This window comes from Gracilinanus agilis, chromosome 1 (assembly GCF_016433145.1).
Source record: "Gracilinanus agilis isolate LMUSP501 chromosome 1, AgileGrace, whole genome shotgun sequence".
Lineage (NCBI taxonomy): Eukaryota > Metazoa > Chordata > Mammalia > Didelphimorphia > Didelphidae > Gracilinanus > Gracilinanus agilis.
In genome coordinates this window covers 3,847,631-3,853,230 of record NC_058130.1, presented here as the reverse complement: position 1 = coordinate 3,853,230, position 5,600 = coordinate 3,847,631, and positions in this window count along the sequence as shown.

Genomic DNA, 5,600 nt, shown 5'->3' with positions numbered 1-5,600 from the left:
CCTGAAACCAGTTCCCAGGACTGTTTCTTTGGGGGAGAGGCTGCCCCTTGGCTCCCCCTCAGCCCCTCCGGCGGGGCGGGCGCGAGAGGCCGCCGTGACTCCCGGGAGGAGGGAGAGACCGAGCCCGGCCTCCGGGTCACCCCGCTCGTCCCTGACCGAAGCACCCGAGGGAGGACCGTGGGAGAGGGAGGGAGCCCGTGACTTAGGGTGACCCCACACGTGCCGGGGAAAGCTTTTATTCAAAGGAATCTCTACCTGGGGGCGGTCCTGGGGGGAGGCCGACGGAGCCACGCGGCCGCCACAGAGACTGACCGCAGTGCTGCCGTGACTTTGCGTCGCGGCGCGGCGGCGTGGCAGACGTGGAAGGGATCCGCACGTGCCTGCCGGCCGTGGTCCAGGAGCCCCGGGGCCCGCCGGTCCGGAGGGGGCCTATCTAGAGCTCCGGGTGACGTGGTCGTCCTGAGTGGAGAAGCCCCGAGAGGGGCCCAGACTTCCCTCTTCCCCACGCCGCCCTCGGCACGGCGGAGGCAGACAGACAGACAGACAGACAGACATGCTTTCGAGGAAGCGATGAGTCGGGGCGAAGCCTGACCCCGGCCCCACTCTTCCGGGTGGAGGAGAGGCGTGGGCCAGGCTGGCCCGTTAGTGGGGGGACTAGAATGGGTTGGACGAGCCCAAGGAATGCACACGGACGACTCGAGAGCACGGTGGACGGACGGACGTTGGTGCCGCCGTCGGCCGCAGTGCGGGCGAGGAGGGGCTGCGCCGGCTACAAACCCGGATTCCCAAAGAGCTCGGCCAGCGCCACCTCGGACGAGTCTTGGGACGACGGCCGGCTGCCCAGACCGACGGGAGAAAAGTGGCCGCTCGGCTGTGTGTCTGTCTGTGAGGGAGTCAGAAAACGGACGCGCTCTCTGGCCGGGCTCCGGGCTGGCCAGGCCCCGCTGCAGGACCGTCTTCGGCCCGCTGAAGCGGGGAACGGGCCAGCCCGGGACACGAGAGGCGTCTACACGGCTTCAGCCGTGGGGCAGAGCTCTCCGGAGCGGGCCGTCAGCCTCCCCTTCTGGGCCTCCCACGCCGGACGCCAGGCCGCCCATGCGTGAGGCCTCCCGCCACGGGCAGGACGCTGGCGTCGTGGAGGGGGAGACGCCTCGTGTGGCAGGACGGAGGCTCCCTTCCGAGGGCTCCATCCAGCCTCTCATCGCCTCCTCCGAGAGCTCCCGTGGGGCCCCGAGCGTGGCCGGGGACGTCGAGGCAGCCGTCTGGGCCCCGCCATTTCTGCTGCTGCCTTCATGGCCTTCGAAGTAAACTCGAGACTCCCGGCGAGGAGACGCAGATTTGGGGTTCAAGGGAGAGAGCAGGCGCGCCCCCTCCTCCGGGGGCCAGCAAAGAACGCTCGTGGAGCGCATCCCCCGTGGGGCGCCCGTGCCGCCATCTGCTCCCGAGAACGGCCCGGGGGCTCCCGTCCTGCCCCCCCGCAGTCCGATTCTGGGTCCTCGAGTCGCCTCCCCCGAGCCAAGCGTCTGCCCGGGACCGAGCTCCGGGGGGACGTCCTGGGGCGGGACGGTCTCGGGCCGGGGATCCTGGCCGCTGGGTGCCGTCCTGGCGGGGTTCGGCCCGTGCCGCGTCCCCCGACAAGCCTGTCCTTTAGAAGCGTCTGAGAATCCAGAAGGTGAAGGGCCAGGGGGGCTCTGCGGTGACTGTCGGACCTCGCGTGGTGACAGGGCCGGGCGCAGGCCTGCCTGCTGAAATAAAGCTCGTGGAGGCCGCCGCTTGGGAGCCTCATTCCGACTTCGACTCCCCCCGGGCGGAGGGGCGGACAGGGCTGGGGGGGGGGGGAGACCCCGCGGGAGGCGGGACGGCGTGCAGGAGGGCGAGAGGGAGGAGATGGGGCGGCCCGCCCTGGAGGCAGCGCAGGAGGCACCGGAGGCAGGAAGGCCCGTTGGAGGCTGCCCCAGGGGGAGAGGCAGCTGGCAGGAAGGAGGGTGAAGCTGGATGATGGGTGGGCGAAGGTCGAGTCGGAGATGGTGGCAAGAATGGAGACATCTAGAAGGCAGTGGGGGGTGGGGGGTGGCACAGGGGGGTGGCACGGGGAGGTGGCGCAGGCCTCGGGTTCAGGAAAGATCAAGCCTGGATGGAGAGAAGAATTGTCTGCAGAGACCATCGTTGGGCCCACGAGAAGTCCCTGGTGATGGGGCTGAGGGGGATGTTAGTGAGCTGGGAAAGGAAACTGGGGCGCAGCCCGACGGGTCAGGAGCTGGGGGGGGGGGAGGAGCAGGTGGCCCGCAGGCCTCAGGGGCCCAGAGGCCCAGGGGGAGGCCGCAGCACACACGGCTGGTGCCCTCGCAGGGAGCCGGTGGGGACTCCTGACCGTGATGAGCTCATTTCCCTCCTCACGAGGCCCTCCTAGGAAGGCCCACAGGCCGTGGGATCTGGAACGCGGGTCCAGAAGAGAATGGGGTGACGAGGGGGGCTGGCTCCCCCTCCCCCAGCTCCTCCCCTGGGAGACCCCAGAGCAGGGAGGGCAGGCAGGACTCGAGGGGAGTCTATACTGACCCTGGGGGGTGGCCAAGTTCCGACCTCCGACCTGCTGGTCCTGACCCCAACCCTCGCCAGGAGCTCCCTGCGCCCCGTCCTCGGGGGGCCTCTCGCAGCCAGAGCCGGCGTGATGAGCGCCTTCCAGAGGGGCGAGGCCGAGCGAGGGACGAGGGAGAGGGCTTCCCGGGGAAGGGGGCTGGGCTCTTCTCCCTTGGGTGCCCCTCCTCTCGGCCCGAGCCCCCTGGGTGGTGTCGCCTGCGCTCCTCGGTTGGCTTGGGCAGGCTCGGGCGTCCGGCCGGTCAGCAGACGAGCGAGCCCAGGGCCTGGGGCTGCCCTCGGGGAGGGAGGACTTCCTCATGTTGGCCCGTCAAAGCCCCCGGAAGAAGCCGAGGGGAGACGGGCCGGCCCGTGTGAGGGGCTCCGGCCCGCGGGGACGCCGCGTTGGCTGTTCTCCCGAGGAGGACGCGTGGCTCTGGCCTGCTTCGGGTTATCGGGGGAGGCTGCGGGCTTGGCCAGAGGCACCGTAGTCCAGCGGAGGGTGCCCAGGGCCGGGAGTGAGGCGGCCTGAGCTCTGTTCCTGGCTCTCGTCACTGGCCATCCGCGCGAGGCCGGGCAAGGCACCCCGAGAGGGCAGGGACAAGGCGGCCGGAAGCCTCCAGGACTCGGCTGAGGCGGGCACCAGGCGCTGTTAGGATCTGCGGCATCCCCGGCCCTCGGGACAGAGATGCTGCTCCAGTGGAAGGACTCGGGGCCTGCTGGTTTGGGGGGCTCCCTGGTGGGTGGGCTTTTAGCTCTGACTGCCTGGTGCCAGGCCGGAGCCGCAGGCAGCCTCCAGCCTACACCTAGAGGGAGGCGGTGTGGGCTCTGGGTAGAGCCCTGGCCCGGAGGCAAGAAGGCTTGGAGTCCCACCCCGAGGAGGCTGGGCCTGGCACGCTTCTTGCCCTCCATTCTGGGGGAGACGAGAGGCCTCGACGGCCTCCGCGCTGCCTTCATTCTGGGCCTCGGCATAGTAGGGTGCGACGGCCCCCCAGAGACCCGCCTGGCTGGCCCACAAGCCTCGCAGGGCACGACTCCAGGCAGGGTGTCTTCTGGGAAGTCCGAGGCAGCCTTGGGCTATGGAAGGCCCCCAGGGGACAGAGCCCGACACTGGGGTGGCAGCGGAGCCCTGGCTGGCCGGCAGCCTCGCCCCCCTGTCCTGGGAGCCCCCGGAGCCTCCAGACACCCCTCCTTTCTCTTTTCCCCTCTTTCTCCCCGTACCCCCCTCCCAGGGCCACCCTAACCACAGCAGGACCCGAGACAATTCCAAAGGGCCGGCCGCCTCCGGAGAGACAGCCAGCTGGTGCCCTCGGGGGGCCAACTAAGGCCCATTTCCTCGCTTTTTAGCTTATTTTATTTGTGGAAATCTCAGGGGCGGGAGCAGGAGGGTCTGGAGCTCGGTCGTGCCAGGGCCTCTGGCCATCCACCGTCCAGTCTCCCCCCAGGCAGACCCTTCCCAGCTCGCCTCCTGCCAGGCCTGGCCCCGGCGGGCAAGAATGGACTCGGAGGGAAAAGGTGCTGGCCCGGCCCGAGGAGTTCTGGGCTCCGTGATGGGGACCCTCTTCTGTAAAGAGCTCCCTGGGGGGCGGCGAGCCCTGAGGCCCGAAGCTCCAGCCCCCCCTCCCCCGTGGCACGCCGGCCTTTCTCAGGACCCGACGTCCCTGCGGCGAGCGCAGGACAGCAACGGAGCCTCCTGGCAGCCCAGGACCAGGGGCCGAACTCCCCCGGGCCGGCGTCGGGCTTCTCGGCCTTCTGTCCTCGCACATGACAGAGACCCGAAACAACGGAGCTGCCGAGGCCCAGCCGCCCGCGTGGGTGCCCACCTAGCAGCCGAGCTCCGGCCGGCCTTCAGAGAAAACCAGGGCCGGGATGGCCGCGAGGCCGGGCCAGTTCTTCCCAGTAACTGCCAGAGTCCCAGCGAGCCTAAAGGCTCTGAATCCTGCGTTCCGAGCCAGAAGGGCCTGCAGAGGGAGCTGGTGCCCCCCGCCTCCGCCGGTCCAGAAGGGAAGGCCCACGGCCCCGGCAGACGGCCGTGCTGCTGTGGACGCTCGAACCCGGGACTCCCACGTCTGCCTGTCCGTTCCTCCCTTCTGTTCCCACTTGGGAACTGCCCGACATCTTTCCCCGCAGCTCGCTCTCGCTCCCCCTTTCCCTTGTCTTGGAATCACTCCTCTGTCTTGGGTCCGAGGCAGAAGAGCACTCACTGCGAGGCAACAGAGGGCAAGTGACTTGCCCAGGGTCACCCGGCTGGGACGAGCTCGGGGCCAAATCTGAAGCCAGGACTTCCCTTTCCCAGGCCTGGCTGGCTGTGCAGCGCTGGATCCGCCTGGTGCCCCGTCCTCCTCGTTCTCTTCCCTTTGGGGCTCCCCAGGTCCGAAAGGGGTATATTGAAGGGCCCAATCGTTAGGGCTTGGCCGTCCATTTCCCGATAACTCAATTACCTGGAAGTTCTGGGGATGAAAGTCGGAACCCTGAGCCCAGCCCGTCAGGGACAGAGAAGCCCGAAGGGCCGATTCCCCCAAGGACGACCCTTCCCGACCCCAAAAAGCTCCGCCACCTCCTGCTCATCCCCTCGAGACAAGCTCGCAGGCCTAGCCTGGGGGAGGAGCCAGCCTGGGCCCGGGTGCGGCCTCAGGAACATCTTCCTGGGCCGGCCGGATCCCTCCTTCCTCGCCAGCCTCAGGGCGGGCCAGTGCAGGCGTCTGGGAGCCCCTTTCACAGGTGACAAAACGGAGGCCGGAGAGGCCAGCGGGGAGCCGGGGGCCCGGGTGGGGGCCTTTGTAGGGCCGCCCAAGGCCTCTCCCCGCCACTCACTGGGCTCCCCCACCCCGCGAGGTCTCCGCCCGGCCCAGCGGCTGTGGCCAAAGCAGCGGGAACAGCCCGAAGGCTCCCTGGGCGTCCGGCTCGCCGCTCCTGGGAACGGAGCACCGGGGGCGCCCCTGACGCCAGAAGCCCCCTCCCCCCCCCCCCGGCACGTCGTCCCGAAGGCACCCCCTCCCGGACGGCCGAGACCAGACTCCGCAGCT